Genomic DNA, 17,922 nt, shown 5'->3' on the forward strand with positions numbered 1-17,922 from the left:
GACCTGGCCCTGTTTTCATCCGCGTGGTTCACCGACAAAATGTGGATGACCAAAGTACTCGTGAGGGACATGCAATGACAGTCTGGCAGGTGGAGTGGTTCCCGACACAGGGCCGGCGTGGCGGTGCCGTGACGTGGCCAGCGCACCGCCACGCACCGCAAACCACCTGTGCCGGATTGTTGCATTACGTGTCTCTTGTGAGTGCTCTCGTCACCCACACTGTTAGTGAACCATAGTGGTGAAATTACGGCAAGGTCTGAAACACTGCCAAAGTATCATCCTGTGTGACGCTTTGTTAAAGTTATTCCCAGTAAGATATAACCAGGTCAACCCACACCCCAGGTCAACTGGTAACCAGGTCAACCCACCCCAGGTCAACTGGTAACCAGGTCAACCCACACCCCAGGTCAACTGGTAACCAGGTCAACCCACACCCCAGGTCAACTGGTAACCAGGTCAACCCACACCCCAGGTCAACTGGTAACCAGGTCAACCCACACCCCAGGTCAACTGGTAACCAGGTCAACCCACACCCCAGGTCAACTGGTACCCCTTGCATTGGTAATGCATTGTGGGGTTCGCCTTTCACTCTCAGGTCACAGCGGGCACCCTGGGGCACGGACGCCTCCACTCAGTGCCTCACCCAAGCTGGTGTTCTGGCATATATTTCAGTGTTTCTGTACTCAGGAACCCTCAGGCCATCTTGTATAAAACACAAATGTGCTGATTTGCATCGACAACACACCAAACAAGCACACGAAAGACAAGCTTGTGTCAAACAGTTTAGTCAGATCACACTCCAAGGATTCTTGGCCTTTCAAACACCTATAATTCACCTCACTGCAAGCACTTAAACAAGACGTCTGGCTCTGCAGGTGCCTGCACATAAGGAATTTTGGTAATTTACTGCATGTAAATAACACACTGGGTAATATTCAAAATAGCCCGGCCTCACATTCAGCAATATTCACATTATTTCAAAGATTAACTCCTCCAAACCGCAAAACTTTTCTTGGGTGATCCCCATAACGCAAGTCATCGAAAAATACACTTTGAAACTAAGAAAAAGTCCCACAAGGCACCCTGCTGTGAGAGCCCTTTCTTTCCAGGTTGTCACACTTGGCTGGAATTCCAGGATTCCCAAAAAATTCCAACTTCTGCTTCCCACTCCTGTGAACACCCCTGTGAACAAGATATTGGTTCATGTAGAACACCAGGCAAATCATGGAGGTGTCAAGACTACGCTCAGCACGCACACAGCGAGCAGAAACTAGAGGAAGACCGCCAAGACAGGTCGGCTGAGGGAACATCCTCGCTCTGCAGACGCCGTGATGTGCAGGCAGGAACTGTAGGCTGTTTTTGGCACGGAGTCATCCAGGGGGCGAAAGAGGTGCCAGTTAGTCATTTAGCGTCGACATATAGGGGAGAGGGGTGATGATTCGGACACTCTGTAGAAAAATATTTTTAGAAAAAAAGTTTCAAAAGTAGTGTGTAATTTTGTTGATCTCAAAAAGTTCCTCCATCATCTGGCTCTTTAGGCTGCTAATATGACGCCCGTAGCTATTTCCAGTTTTCAGCTGTAGGTGATGAAAGACAAGTTTCTGAATCGTGCGAACCATCCCCTCCCGTGGTGACGGTTCGGCCAGGGGTGGGATGGTACGGACACTCATAATGCTCGCCATAATATTAATATAACTTAAGTTTGATTGGCTAGTAAACAAGAATATATTTACTACAAGACATTTGTAGAAGCACAAAAGTATCCTCTCAATATTCATAGGAAAAACAATAAAAGGAGAACTACTACAAGAAATATCTCAAAAATGTTGGTATTATGTCTTCCTTCTCTTCTCACAAGTGTAATATCTGAATATAAATCAACCAAATTAACCTTTTTATAACCGTTGCAACACCTACAGTGTCTAGATTGATTTATATTTAATAAAAATCATGAAAAAATCAACTCTCCGAATCATCACGACTATAAAAAACAACTGTGTGGTCACACTCCTTTTCCAGCACGAGAGCCTCGGTGGGTGATCCTGTTACATGGCAACACCTTCGCCGTGCATCGCTGCGTCACCGAAATGATCTACATTTCGCTACTTGCCGTGTTTTTGAAGCGAGAGCTTACGATACAACCTGAAAATATTACATACGAGATCCAAAAAAACATAAAATCGGACTTGCATCGAAAAGAACAGCTCTGAGGGCGTGGTTGTCCCGTGTGGGCCAAGGCAACAAAGTTTTGCACATTCACACAAAATCTCGCGGCACTCTCTCCCACACACTTTACAGTAAATGCTGTGGCCGGAGCTCGTTGCTTACGTCAGTGAAAAAATATATGGCGCCATCGTTGTCGTTAAGGGACTAACCTGGTTACTTGACCAGGGGAGTGAGTTACCTGGTTACTTGACCAGGGGAGTGAGTTACCTGGTTACTTGACCAGGGGAGTGAGTTACCTGGTTACTTGACCAGGGGAGTGAGTTACCTGGTTAGTTGACCAGGGGAGTGAGTTACCTGGTTAGTTGACCAGGGGTGAGTTACCTGGTTGACCAGGGGTGAGTTACCTGGTTACTTGACCAGGGGAGTGAGTTACCTGGTTCGTTGACCAGGGGTGAGTTACCTGGTTACTTGACCAGGAGTGAGTTACCTGGTTACTTGACCAGGGGTGAGTTACCTGGTTACTTGACCAGGGGTGAGTTACCTGGTTAGTTGACCAGGGAGTGAGTTACCTGGTTAGTTGACCAGGGGGTGAGTTACCTGGTTACTTGACCAGGGGTGAGTTACCTGGTTACTTGACCGGGGGTGAGTTACCTGGTTAGTTGACCAGGAGTGAGTTACCTGGTTAGTTGACCAGGGGGTGAGTTACCTGGTTAGTTGACCAGGGGGTGAGTTACCTGGTTATTTGACCTGGGAGTGAGTTACCTGGTTACTTGACCAGGGAGTGAGTTACCTGGTTACTTGACCAGGGGATGGGTTTACATGTTTATTTAACAGGGGAGTGAGTTACCTGGTTACTTGACCAGGGGTGAGTTACCTGGTTAGTTGACCAGGGGTGAGTTACCTGGTTACTTGACCAGGGGGTGAGTTACCTGGTTGGTTGACCAGGGGGTGAGTTACCTGGTTACTTGACCAGGGGTGAGTTACCTGGTTAGTTGACCAGGAGTGAGTTACCTTGTTAGTTGACCAGGGAGTGACTTACCTTGTTACTTGAACAGGGGAGTGAGTTACCTGGTTAGTTGACCAGGGAGTGAGTTACCTGGTTACTTGACCAGGGGTGAGTTACCTGGTTAGTTGACCAGGGAGTGAGTTACCTGGTTAGTTGACCAGGGGTGAGTTACCTGGTTGGTTGACCAGGGGGTGAGTTACCTGGTTAGTTGACCAGGGGAGTGAGTTACCTGGTTAGTTGACCAGGGAGTGAGTTACCTGGTTAGTTGACCAGGGAGTGAGTTACCTGGTTAGTTGACCAGGGGTGAGTTACCTGGTTAGTTGACCAGGGGTGAGTTACCTGGTTAGTTGACCAGGGGTGAGTTACCTGGTTAGTTGACCAGGGAGTGAGTTACCTGGTTAGTTGACCAGGGAGTGAGTTACCTGGTTAGTTGACCAGGGTGAGTTACCTGGTTAGTTGACCAGGGGTGAGTTACCTGGTTAGTTGACCAGGGAGTGAGTTACCTGGTTGGTTGACCAGGGAATGAGTTACCTGGTTAGTTGACCAGGGAGTGAGTTACCTGGTTAGTTGACCAGGGGGTGAGTTACCTGGTTAGTTGACCAGGGGTGAGTTACCTGGTTAGTTGACCAGGGGTGAGTTACCTGGTTAGTTGACCAGGGGTGAGTTACCTGGTTAGTTGACCAGGGGGTGAGTTACCTGGTTAGTTGACCAGGGAATGAGTTACCTGGTTAGTTGACCAGGGGGTGAGTTACCTGGTTAGTTGACCAGGGGGTGAGTTACCTGGTTAGTTGACCAGGGGTGAGTTACCTGGTTAGTTGACCAGGGGTGAGTTACCTGGTTGGTTGACCAGGGGTGAGTTACCTGGTTGGTTGACCAGGGTGAGTTACCTGGTTAGTTGACCAGGGAGTGAGTTACCTGGTTAGTTGACCAGGGGTGAGTTACCTGGTTAGTTGACCAGGGGTGAGTTACCTGGTTAGTTGACCAGGGAGTGAGTTACCTGGTTAGTTGACCAGGGGTGAGTTACCTGGTTGGTTGACCAGGGGTGAGTTACCTGGTTAGTTGACCAGGGAATGAGTTACCTGGTTAGTTGACCAGGGGAGTGAGTTACCTGGTTAGTTGACCAGGGGAATGAGTTACCTGGTTAGTTGACCAGGGGAGTGAGTTACCTGGTTAGTTGACCAGGGGAATGAGTTACCTGGTTAGTTGACCAGGGGAATGAGTTACCTGGTTAGTTGACCAGGGGAGTGAGTTACCTGGTTAGTTGACCAGGGGAGTGAGTTACCTGGTTAGTTGACCAGGGAATGAGTTACCTGGTTAGTTGACCAGGGGAGTGAGTTAACCTGGTTAGTTGACCAGGGGAGTGAGTTGACTTGGTTAGGGGTTGACCTGTAACCTGCACTTTGAAGCATTACTAACTTGTCATCATTGCTGGATAACTTATCAAGATATTCACAACATGTTGCATTCTGTTGCCTGCTGACAGCTGCCAATAAAGAAATATCTGTCCTGCTTTAAGAAAGTTTTACAGCAGAAATTACCTTTACAAACATGATCTACTGTTGAAGTGGAAGAAACTTAATGCCTGAGCCGTCACCACGGCTGCCCTGGACCCTGAATGGACGGTAAAGTTTGGGGCACAGGCTGTGGCTGTGCATGGCCCCAGTGCTCATCTCTGCCACAATGGTCCCTGAGCCATCACCACGGCTGCCCTGGACCCTGAATGGACGGTAAAGTTTGGGGCACAGGCTGTGGCTGTGCATGGCCCCAGTGCTCATCTCTGCCACAATGGTCCCTGAGCCTGTGGCGGGAAGAACCCGTCACCCCGGGACACATGGCCACTGGGACATAAGGGCTGCCACAGTTTAACTAACTAGGGGGTGCGTTGCTTCACTCGCTCGCTGCCTCCACCCCCAATGGACCTCCGAGCAGGCCTCCACACATCTCCCCTTTCCATTCTAAGCCCCTCCGGCCTGTGTAGATATCGACAACGCCATATACCTGTACTGAGCGAGTCCACAACACCGTGGGCCAGGCCAGTCCCTGGAGTGCCTTCCTGGCAAGACCCACCATTGTTATGCCCTCATAAGCATCAAGATATAATTGTCAAAGTACAAATGTTATAAACGAGCCCTGAAGGAAAACTTGCTCATAAATAAAGGACAATTTTAAACGTGCTTACCCAAAGTGGAGTGCGACAAAGTGATCTCTGTGGCCAGTACCAGCTTGAGGTCACTCTAGGAGGACATGCTCCTTGTTGTCAGTGTCATCACCATCACTGCAATAGACACACTACAATTAGAAATGCTTAGATACCTGCCCTGCATCCATATCCACACTTGTCCAAAAGGCAAAACTCTTCACTCGTGGAACAATTTTTTGTTCAAAAACATTTCAGCATTGATGGTTGACTTTACGGCTGTTTGGGAGCAAGACTAAGTATGATCATGAAATTCACTGTTAGATCTTCATGAGAAAGGAAGCTGCAAATAACAAAAGCCATAATATACTGTGAACTAGTTTATTCCAAGTGTGGGAATGTTAGAGGACGACCTCCAGTGAAGTGGAGGGACAGGGTGCAGGAGTATGTGAGGGAGAGGGGGAAAGATCCTTGAGGAACTTTGAGCAGGCAAGGAGGGAGTGTCTGGATAGAGAGAGATGGAGACTTCTGCCGTGGCCATCCCCTGGTGGGAGCTCCTAGGAGCAGGCGTCAAAGATGAATGAATGAATGGAAAGAAAATCATGACCAAAACAATATTACAATGCCAGCATGGGCGCTAGCATCATTTCCAACACCCAGGGATTCCTGGGAGGCATTTTACACAAAGGGTAACTAAGTCAAGGAGTGACATGTTCGATAATTTCTGAGATTTGACGAAATTTTTTTTTTTTTTTTGGGGGGGGGGGGGGATACTGTAAGTACATGTCATTATTTGTAAACTAGGAAGTTTTTGTCCAATATAGGGATTTTTCAGCACGAGTCTTGGGAATTACTGATTTGCCTTTGTGGGAGCCCTGGGGCAGGGAGAAGCACGGGCCAGTGAGGAGACGAGCAGCACTACAGCAAGGAGGGCAGCCAGGGAGGAGACACAAACCCTGAGATACAGGCAGACAGTGAGAGGCAGAGAGTGAGACTGACGAGCGGTGAAGGACGCACGTTGAGAGGTGGGCGTGACCGTCCATCACAGCCCTGTGCACACCACCGCAAGCACGGCAGAGGCGAGGCAAGGCACAGCAGAGCTCAGCAAGGCGAGGCGAAACAAAAGCACGGCAGAAGCAGCCTCTTCAACAATGCCATAAACCAGCCTTGCCGTCATAACCACCCAACCACGGCCTCTTCAACCACGCCTCAGCTCGTAAACCACCCAACCACGGCCTCTTCAACCACGCCTCAGCTCGTAAACCACCCAACCACGGCCTCTTCAACCACGCCTCAGCTCGTAAACCACCCAACCACGGCCTCTTCAACCACGCCTCAGCTCGTAAACCACCCAACCACGGCCTCTTCAACCACGCCTCAGCTCGTAAACCACCCAACCACGCCTCGTCAACAACGCTGCTCCAGTTACCGGCCCTGGCATTCCCCCCCCCGCTGGCGCCTCAATCGCCCCAGTGCCCTCCTCCATCCTGCACCAGTCAGCACTTCAACACAGATAAGCATCTAAATGTTCCCCAATCTCCCTGATAGTTAGTAGGTTCAATAATATGCCGTTATGTATGTATTCATTTAAAATTGTCACTCCGCTAACCGGCCAGGGGCTGTAACTATATTTATACATAAGAAAAGTTATTAAGTTGCTGTAAGTGGTTTAATTTCAAGCCTGTCAACCTGCCATTTGGGCATTACTGAACACACCCCCACACACGCACGTTATCACCACCTCCCCCTTAACTAAACATTGTCTCAGAGTGGTTCACACGGGAATCCACCCACCTTCCAGCATTACCGCGCTAAAACCCAGAACGAGTGTTCACTTGTCTTGAGGCTTGTCTCAACATCATTGACAACCGCTCGGAAATAGCCAGACGACCACCCGGCTACCACATTACCATCTAAACAGTGGCCGTCAGGAGGAATGTAGCGTTGGCTTAAAAAAAAAGACGTTACACATTCATGAACTTTTCACTGAAAAATACCTTCTTGGCGTAACTGTGCACAGCACTCTTCTAAGGTTATGCAACAGTAACATGAGCCAGTGCTGCACAGTACTGTACAGGGGAGGGCAAGTCTGGGGCATCTTCAACACAAGATGGCCAGAAACTTATGGCATGAATTAAACAAGAGAGACCTCCCTTTGTTAGATCATAAGTCTCATTACTGAGGAAGCATATATGACTCTTCTGAGTCAAGACGTGTGGTAACTGTTCGGGGTTTTGTTAGGTTAGGTTAAGTAGAGAGAATTTTCAAACACATGATAGGCGGCAAATTATGGCATAAATTAACAAAGGATGAACTCATTATGCTATACAGAAAGTCTCATTACTGTGGAAGCATATATGTTTTTTCTGAGTCAAGACGTGTGGTAACTGTTTGGGGTTTTGTTGGGTTGGTTAAGTTTAGGAAACTTTTAAGCACATGATATCCACAAAGCTATAGCATAAATCAACAAAGAAAGCCTTCACTTTGTTGTGTAGAAAGCCTCCTTAGTAAGGAAGCATAGATGAGTTTTTCTGAGTCAAGATGTACAGTATAACTTTTGTGGTTTTGCTAGGTCAGATCAAGTTTATGGCAGCTTCAAACACATGACAGCCAACAACTTGTAGCATAAGTCACAAGGAAAGACCTCACCTTGTTATATTGAAAGTCTTATGAAGGAAGCATATATGATTTTTCTGAGGACAGACATATAATAACTGTTCAAAGTTTTGTTAGGTTAGGTTAGGTTTAGGGCATCTTAGAGCACATGATGGGCTTATGGCATAGAGTAACACAGAATGACCTCACTCACTCAGATAATCACGTCTCATTCGTAAGGAAGCATATACGATTTTTCAGAGTAACTTTGTGGTAACAGTTTGTGGTTTTGTTAGGTTAAGTTATTGTTAGGGCATCTTCTAACACATGAACTAGAAAACTATGGTATAAATCAACAAGGAATGACCTCACTTTGTTGTATAGAAAGTCTCATTAGTAAGGAAGCATAGATGAATTTTCTTAGTCAAGACCTGTAGTAACTGTTTGGGGTTTGTTAGGTTAAGTTTAGGGTACCTTCAAACACATGATAGCCAGCACCTTATGGTATAAATCAACAAAGAAGGCCTTCACTTTGATGCATAGAAAGTCTCATTAGTAGGGATTCAATGGACAGTATGAAGATGCTGGTTAACTCTTGCATAAGCGACAGCACAGGGATGAAAGCTGGTTAACTCTTGCATAAGGGACAGCACAGGGATGAAGGAATGAAGATGCTGGTTAACTCTTGCATAGGGGACAGCACAGGGATGGAGGAATGAAGATGCTGGTTAACTCTTGCATAAGGGATTTGGACAGCACAGGGATGAAGGAATGAAGATGCTGGTTAACTCTTGCATAGGGGACAGCACAGGGATGGAGGAATGAAGATGCTGGTTAACTCTTGCATAGGGGACAGCACAGGGATGGAGGAATGAAGATGCTGGTTAACTCTTGCATAAGGGATTTGGACAGCACAGGGATGAAGGAATGAAGATGCTGGTTAACTCTTGCATAAGGGACAGCACAGGGATGAAGGAATGAAGATGCTGGTTAACTCTTGCATAAGGGATTTGGACAGCACAGGGATGAAGGAATGAAGATGCTGGTTAACTCTTGCATAAGGGATTTGGACAGCACAGGGATGAAGGAATGAAGATGCTGGTTAACTCTTGCATAAGGGACAGCACAGGGATGAAGGAATGAAGATGCTGGTTAACTCTTGCATAAGGGATTTGGACAGCACAGGGATGAAGGAATGAAGATGCTGGTTAACTCTTGCATAAGGGATTTGGACAGCACAGGGATGAAGGAATGAAGATGCTGGTTACCTCTTGCATAAGGGATTTGGACAGCACAGGGATGAAGGAATGAAGATGCTGGTTACCTCTTGCATAAGGGATTTGGACAGCACAGGGATGAAGGAATGAAGATGCTGGTTACCTCTTGCATAAGGGATTTGGACAGCACAGGGACGAAGGAATGAAGATGCTGGTTAACCCTAGAACAGTATCGCTGGGCCCGGGCAGACCCAAGCTGTCTCTACTTTTTGATATTCAAGCTCTTTTATCAAAGTGGTAGCCACATGCGAGTTGTGGGTCTGGTTGAAGCCATTTGACACTCAGAGCTTGATGAAGGGATATGCCATCTTCACCGTGCACGCTCCTGACACAAGGTAGGAGGTAGTGTGGGTCCGGTCGGACCCACAGATTCCAACCATGTGATTCTTACTCATGACACTCCATACAGAAAAAGTCATTATTATAGTACATGGAAATATGAGACGTAGAGGCACTAATTCAAGTTTGTGTGTTTAGTAGGCTATTAGTCTTTCTTCAAAGTGTTGTTATCATCTACATATCTGTAAGTATTATATTTTGTTTAGTTTTAGACAGAGAGGGAAATGTCGAGAAAAAACGATAACGTGTCACACTGTACTGAGCAAAAAGCCATCGCACAGATCTTAGCAGAGGACACCATCAGTTTATGTGATGATGTCACTATCAAACAATTTATTGTGAAAGTGAAGATACTGCCAGCCAAGCTGAGATCACATCCATAGTGCCCACACCTGCCAGATGCCCTGCTGATAAGGCCCCTGCTGACTGCCGTGGCAATGTGCCAAAAGTTGTAGTTGGCATCGACGCACCATGAATGTTACTGTGACACCACAGGAACACCCCAAGACTCACTACAGGAAAAGATAACACATCACCTGTTGCCGGCCCTTTAGGCTTCTCCACGGCACCTCGCCATTCCAAACGCAAATTGATCTTTATAATGAAGCATTTTCTTCATGAATATAGATATTCTCTCAAAATACAAACTATTATGCAAATATACGTGTTACATGTATGCATGTGACTTTATAAATATAGAATGTCCTAAATTAGAGGTAGAATACTTGGCCACATTCATTTGTTCCAGGCACGTCACTTTTTCTGATGCATAAGGACTTGCCATTGTTCTTCATGAAGGCCATCCAGCCAAGAAAGAGGAATTTTACTTACAATTTATTTTCCTGTCATATGCGTTACCTATTATTTTTTTACATTTTTTTATTAATTTACTCACAAAAAATAGGTGTAGAGATAAACTTTAATTTAAATACTGTGATTGTATTCAGGAATGTCTATTTTTAGAGATTTGTAGCTTTGGAGGTCAAGAAATACGATTTTTGTATTTTTTTCAATATATTCTACAGTGGGGACCCACGTTACTCTCTGTGTTAGTCAAATTAAGCGTTACAGTTCTACAGTTAACTCTGGCATAAGGGATTTGGACAGCACAGGGATGAAGGAATGAAGATGCTGCTCAACTTTTGCATAAGGGATTTGGACACCACAGGGATGAAGGAATGAAGATCATGGTTAACTCTTGCATAAACCCCCTAAACCTATCAACAGTGGTGTTCCACAGGGCTCTGTCCTATCACCCACTCTCTTCCTGTTATTCATCAATGATCTTCTTTCCATAACAAACTGTCCTGTCCACTCATACGCTGATGACTCAACTCTGCATTATTCAACTTCTTTCAACAGAAGACCATCACAACAGGTAGTACATGACTCCAGACTGGAGGCTGCAGAACGCTTAACCTCAGACCTTGCTATCATATCCGATTGGGGCAGAAGGAACCTTGTGTCCTTCAATGCCTCAAAAACTCAATTTCTCCACCTATCAACTCGACACAATCTTCCAAACACCTATCCCCTATTCTTCGACAACACTCAGCTGTCACCTTCTTCAACACTAAACATCCTCGGTCTATCCTTAACTCAAAATCTTCACTGGAAACTTCACATCTCCTCTCTCACTAAATCAGCTTCCTCGAGGTTGGGCATTCTGTATCGTCTCCGCCAGGGATGAAGGAATGAAGATGCTGGTTAACTCTTGCATAAGGGATTTGGACAGCACAAGGATGAAGGAATGAAGATGCTGGTTAACTCTTGCATAAGGGATTTGGACAGCACAGAGATGAAGGAATGAAGATGCTGGTTAACTGTTGCATAAAGGATTTGGACAGCACAGGAATGAAGGAATGAAGATGCTGGTTAACTCTTGCATAAGGGATTTGGACAGCACAGAGATGAAGGAATGAAGATGCTGGTTAACTGTTGCATAAAGGATTTGGACAGCACAGGAATGAAGGAATGAAGATGCTGATTAACTCTTGCATAAGGGATTTGGACAGCACAGGGATGAAAGAATGAAGATGCTGGTTAACTCTTGCATAAGGGATTTGGACAGCACAGGGATGAAGGAATGAAGATACTGGTTAACTCTTGCATAAGAGATTTGGACAGCACAGGGATGAAGGAATGAAGATGCTGCTTAACTCTTGCATAAGGGATTTGGACAGCACAGGGATGAAGGAATGAAGATACTGGTTAACTCTTGCATAAGAGATTTGGACAGCACAGGGATGAAGGAATGAAGATGCTGGTTAACTCTTGCATAAGGGATTTGGACAGCACAGGGATGAAGGAATGAAGATGCTGGTTAACTCTGGCATAAGGGATTTGGACAGCACAGGGAGGAAGGAATGAAGATGCTGGTTAACTCTTGCATAAAGGATTTGGACAGCACAGGGAGGAAGGAATGAAGATGCTGGTTACCTCTTGCATAAAGGATTTGGACAGCACAGGGATGAAGAAGCTGGTTAACTCTTGCATAAGGGATTTGGACAGCACAGGGCCCAAGACCCACGCCCACCTTGAGTCCCGTGCGTCGCCCCGCGGGGGAGGGGGTCCCTGGGGCTCCCGGAAGTGGTGTTCACCCCGCTGGTCCAGGAAATGGGTGCGCGGGTCACAGGCAAACCTGGGAAAGGAAGATCTGTTAGAGTTGTTTGTGGAAATAAGGGAAAATATAAACCAATGGAAGAAAGATGAAAGCAAAACACAAGTAAGTTTCTCTTCTCTGTTCCTCAGTGAGTTTTTGGCAAAGACCTGAAGAAACGTGTCTGTCTGGTGTGCTCCTTGGTGTGGAGGACAACTCTGTGGAAGGAGGACAAGAAATGTGTGTGTCTGGTGTGCTCCTTGGTGTGGAGGACAACTCTGTGGAAGGAGGACAAGAAATGTGTGTGTCTGGTGTGCTCCTTGGTGTGGAGGACAACTCTGTGGAAGGAGGACAAGAAATGTGTGTGTCTGGTGTGCTCCTTGGTGTGGAGGACAACTCTGTGGAAGGAGGACAAGAAATGTGTGTGTCTGGTGTGCTCCTTGGTGTGGAGGACAACTCTGTGGAAGGAGGACAAGAAATGTGTGTCTGGTGTGCTCCTTGGTGTGGAGGACAACTCTGTGGAAGGAGGACAAGAAATGTGTGTGTCTGGTGTGCTCCTTGCTGCGGAGGACAACTCTGTGGAAGGAGGATCAAAAATAAGTGTTTCAATTCAATTAAATTTAATGTTATTGAACTGTATCCACTGATGAATTATCTTCACAATACCTTGGAATTGCACAAAACATTTATTTCAATAGTTAAATCCTAGTGTGTGTACTCACCCGGCCACTGGCCACCAATACAAGGCTTGACAAACACCACTGGAGTGTTCCTGGTGTGCACGCCTTGCCCAGCTACATATTCTGCCTTCCTTTCCCTCGGGGCAGCAAACCTAACAAGCTCCGCCCATCACAGCTCCCAGGCCGGCAGTCTGCACCAGTGGTCTCTGCTGGGCCGGGTTTCTTGTGGAGCGCAGGGAGACGTGACAAACCTTCACACAGCGTCTCCTTGATAATCCTGGTGATGGTCTGTTGTGGCGGCCCCAGTCACCGCTGCTGCACTGTGCCGGGGCAAGGTGACAGAGTTGTCACCACTCTGGCTCGGGGCAGACGGCACTGTTCACTGTGGTGCAGCTTGTTGGCTGCTGCACTGTGCCGGGGCAAGGTGACAGAGTTGTCACCACTCTGGCTCGGGGCAGACGGCACTGTTCACTGTGGTGCTGCTTGTTGGCTGCTGCACTGTGCCGGGGCAAGGTGACAGAGTTGTCACCACTCTGGCTCGGGGCAGACGGCACTGTTCACTGTGGTGCAGCTTGTTGGTGCATCTCTCAGCAGTCAGCCACAACATGGTGCCAGTCCTCTCCAGGTGGTGTTGATGACTGGTTCCCCGTCACTGAGGTCCCACACAGCAGCACAACACGGCACCTCAGAAGTGGGTCTTCATGTGCCGGGCAATGTCCCCCTTCATCTTGAAGTGCTTCCCACACGTCACACTTGAACTCTCTCAGGCCAGAGTGTCTGAAGGAGTGACGCTCCAGGGTTTGCTTCTCTCTGAACCTTTCTCCACATTCCAGACACTCATGAGGCCTTTCACCAGTGTGTGTGTAAGTGTGTACCTCGAGATGGCTCTTCCTGATGAATGTGTCACCACAAACCTCACACTCATGAGGCCTTTCACCAGTGTGTGTGTAAGTGTGTACCTCGAGATGGCTCTTCCTGATGAATGTGTCACCACAAACCTCACACTCATGAAGCCTTTCACCAGTGTGTGTGTAAGTGTGTACCTCGAGATGGCTCTTCCTGATGAATGTGTCACCACAAACCTCACACTCATGAGGCCTTTTGCCAGTGTGTGTAAGGGTGTGTGTGTTGAGGTGACCCTTCCTACTGAACCTTTTGCCACACTTGGCATTCATGAGGTCTTTCACCAGTGTGTGTAAGGGTGTGTCTGTTGAGGTCACTCTGGTATCTGAGCCTTTTGCCACAGTCTTGGCATTCATGGGGTCCTTCAGCAGAGTGTGTGGGTGTATTTGCTGAGGTCATCCTTCCCAGGGAGTCTTTCCCCACACGCTGGCCACTCATGGTTTCCCTCACCAGTGTGTGCAAGGCTGTGTCTGCTGAACTTGCTCCCAGTCTCAAATCTTGTCACACTCAAACTTTCCCTTTCCTTTGTGGCCGAAGGTGCCAGCAGCAAGGTGGTGGTGGTGGTGGTGGTGATATAATTGCTGTTGTTGTTGTCAGTGGTGGTGGTGGTGGTGGTGATATAGTTGCTGTTGTTGGTGGTGGTTATGTTGTTGTTGTTGTTGCTGTTGTTGTTGTTGGTGGTGGTTGTGTTCTTCTGGTCCTCACAGCAGTGGCAGTGTTCCTGCTGGTCCCGCCACTCAGGCTGCTGCCCGGCCTTGCAGCCTCCCCTGCCCACCACTCCTGGGGTGAGGGTCTTGCAGGAACCTCAGGGAAGCTGCAGCGGGCGGCAAGGTTCCCCCGACGCCACACTCAGGGACCAAGCGGCAGGCGAGGCGAGGGATACACCAAGGGGTCCTGAGGTCAGCGGCAGCGTGGACGCAGCGAGCGCTGAGCACAGCGTCCGCCTCAGACCCTCACTTGAGCAGCTGTCTCCTGGCGCTGTGCTCCTCCCAGCATGGCCAACACCACATCCTGGGGTGCAGGAGATGGGCTGTTTATGCCACGCCCTCTTCTGTCTAAGTGCCATCAGGTGCTCCAGTACTCTGCCCACTCCTGAGTGAAAAATGGAAAGGATTTAGTGACAGAAGAGTTTTGACGTTTCCTGCTGTTGGTCCCCAGGGAGGCAGCGAGGCGGCCTGCCCTCGCTGCCCCTCACTGGTGGCTCTGGTTGTTGACGGCAGAGGAGGAGGAGGAGGAGGAGGAGGAAGGGGGACAATTAGAGGAAGAGGCTGGTGATGATGGAGTGACATGCCAGACAGCCAAGCAGGAAAACAAGCAGGAACACTTCAGTGGCAGTTTTGTCTTAATGTTTTGATTACCGTCACATAGTAAACCTGCCCCCCTATGCTCGTGGGGGCAGGGCACACGACCCCGCCGCTGATCTCTAATACAACTGGATTGGTTAACTCCGTGCAAACCTTGAGGCCCTCAGCCGCCATCCTTGAATTCCCCGAGGCCGAGGTGTTGATATAACAATTCCAGCACCAACGCTTGCTGAGTGGCAGCAGGACGCGCTGAAGCACTTCATTATGAACTTATTGAATGTTTCAGCCCCCAACCACTGCCTCCCCTACCTGTGTGAGAAAACACTCCACACCCGCCTCCACCCCTGCAGCCCCCAACTACTGCCTCCCCTACCTGTGTGAGAAAACACTCCACACCTGCCTCCACCCCTGCAGCCCCCAACTACTGCCTCCCCTACCTGTGTGAGAAAACACTCCACACCTGCCTCCACCCCTGCAGCCCCCAACTACTGCCTCCCCTACCTGTGTGAGAAAACACTCCACACCTGCCTCCACCCCTGCAGCCCCAACTACTGCCTCCCCTACCTGTGTGAGAAAACACTCCACACCCGCCTCCACCCCTGCAGCCCCAACTACTGCCTCCCTACCTGTGTGAGAAAACACCCACCTCCACCCTGCAGCCCCAACTACTGCCTCCCCTACCTGTGTGAGAAAACACTCCACACCGCCTCCACCCCTGCAGCCCCCAACTACTGCCTCCCCTACCTGTGTGAGAAAACACTCCACACCTGCCTCCACCCCTGCAGCCCCAACTACTGCCTCCCTTCCTGTGTGAGAAAACACTCCACACCTGCCTCCACCCCTGCAGCCCCCAACTACTGCCTCCCCTTCCTGTGTGAGAAAACACTCCACACCTGCCTCCACCCCTGCAGCCCCCAACTACTGCCTCCCCTACCTGTGTGAGAAAACACCCACACCTGCCTCCACCCCTGCAGCCCCCAACTACTGCCTCCCCTTCCTGTGTGAGAAAACACTCCACCTCCTCCACCCCTGCAGCCCCCAACTACTGCCTCCCCTTCCTGTGTGAGAAAACACTCACACCTGCCTCCACCCCTGCAGCCCCCAACTACTGCCTCCCCTTCCTGTGTGAGAAAACACTCCACACCCGCCTCCACCCCTGCAGCCCCCAACTACTGCCTCCCCTTCCTGTGTGAGAAAACACTCCACACCTGCCTCCACCCCTGCAGCCCCAACTACTGCCTCCCTACCTGTGTGAGAAAACACTCCACACCTGCCTCCACCCCTGCAGCCCCCAACTACTGCCTCCCCTTCCTGTGTGAGAAAACACTCCACACCTGCCTCCACCCCTGCAGCACCCAACTACTGCCTCCCCTACCTGTGTGAGAAAACACTCCACACCTGCCTCCACCCCTGCAGCCCCCAACTACTGCCTCCCTTCCTGTGTGTGAAAACACTCCACGCCCGCCTCCACCCCTGCAGCCCCCAACTACTGCCTACCCTACCTGTGTGAGAAAACACCACACCCCTGCCACCCACCCCTTCTGCCTCCCCTACCTGTGTGAGAAAACACTCCACACCTGCCTCCACCCCTGCAGCCCCAACTACTGCCTCCCCTTCCTGTGTGAAAACACTCCACACCTGCCTCCACCCCTGCAGCCCCAACTACTGCCTCCCCTACCTGTGTGAGAAAACACCACACCTGCCTCCACCCCTGCAGCCCCCAACTACTGCCTCCCCTTCCTGTGTGAGAAAACACTCCACACCTGCCTCCACCCCTGCAGCCACCAACTACTGCCTCCCCTTCCTGTGTGAGAAAACACTCCACACCTGCCTCCACCCCTGCAGCCCCCAACTACTGCCTCCCCTACCTGTGTGAGAAAACACTCCACACCTGCCTCCACCCCTGCAGCCCCAACTACTGCCTCCCTTCCTGTGTGAGAAAACACTCCACGCCCGCCTCCACCCCTGCAGCCCCAACTACTGCCTCCCCTTCCTGTGTGAGAAAACACTCCACACCTGCCTCCACCCCTGCATCCCCCAACTACTGCCTCCCCTTCCTTTGTGAGAAAACACTCCCCGCCCGCCACCACCCCTGCAACATTTTCCCCAACACTGCGCCGCAATTATACCCAAACTTGCAGTCTGACATTCACTGGAGATAATATAACATGGAAACATTGAGATGAATTGAGTTGACATGAATATACCCTCCTGAGTGCAAGCCACCTCAACTATACCTGACCTGACCTGACCTGGCTTGTGCCCCGCTGCCAGAATGCAATAAATGGAAGCACATCCCTTGACACATCCTCCCGGACACTATGCCGGGAAATCACTGCCTCACACACGAGTGGTTCAGACGGCAAGCAACTCGGCCGTGTCTCGAGTGCCCAAAGTCCTTAATTTGCAGCGAGGGTAAACACTTCCCTGCTGCAGTTTCCTGTTTCCAGAGTTTTCTTCCACTTGATAGTTTTTTCAAGTTAAGGAGAGTGTTTTGAGGCGTTGTGCGTGTGAGTAATAACCGTAACATGGCCGTGACAATGGGGTCAAGACTGCCATTATTCACGCGCCAATATCTCATTTCCTACTTCATCTGCTGTCATACATATTTTCTCCTTAACTTTAAACCTCCCGGAAAACCACAGGAAAGAGTGAAGAGAAAGAAAAAGCAAGTGTGAAAAGAACCGTGAAATGTGTGTGTGATCCCGTGCAGCAGCAGGCGGCGTGACCCTCTGCCGCCAGTGACAACACCGGCACAGCGTGAAGCCTGCCACACGTATTACCGGAAAACACTAAACCTGACCTGACCTAACCAAACTAAATAAAACCTGACCTGACCTAACCAAACTAAATAAAACCTGACCTGACCTGACCAAACTAAATAAAACCTGACCTGACCTAACCAAACTAAATAAA

The 17,922-nt window shown here is 49.1% G+C and overlaps 1 pseudogene; it reads right to left on the reverse strand.

The window, feature by feature from the left end:
• The window catches only part of LOC126988315 (neurofibromin-like), a 219,442-nt pseudogene that overhangs the window by 77,141 nt on the left and 124,379 nt on the right, over nt 1-17,922 (reverse strand).

This window comes from Eriocheir sinensis, chromosome 69, assembly GCF_024679095.1.
Source record: "Eriocheir sinensis breed Jianghai 21 chromosome 69, ASM2467909v1, whole genome shotgun sequence".
NCBI classification, from domain to species: Eukaryota; Metazoa; Arthropoda; class Malacostraca; order Decapoda; family Varunidae; genus Eriocheir; species Eriocheir sinensis.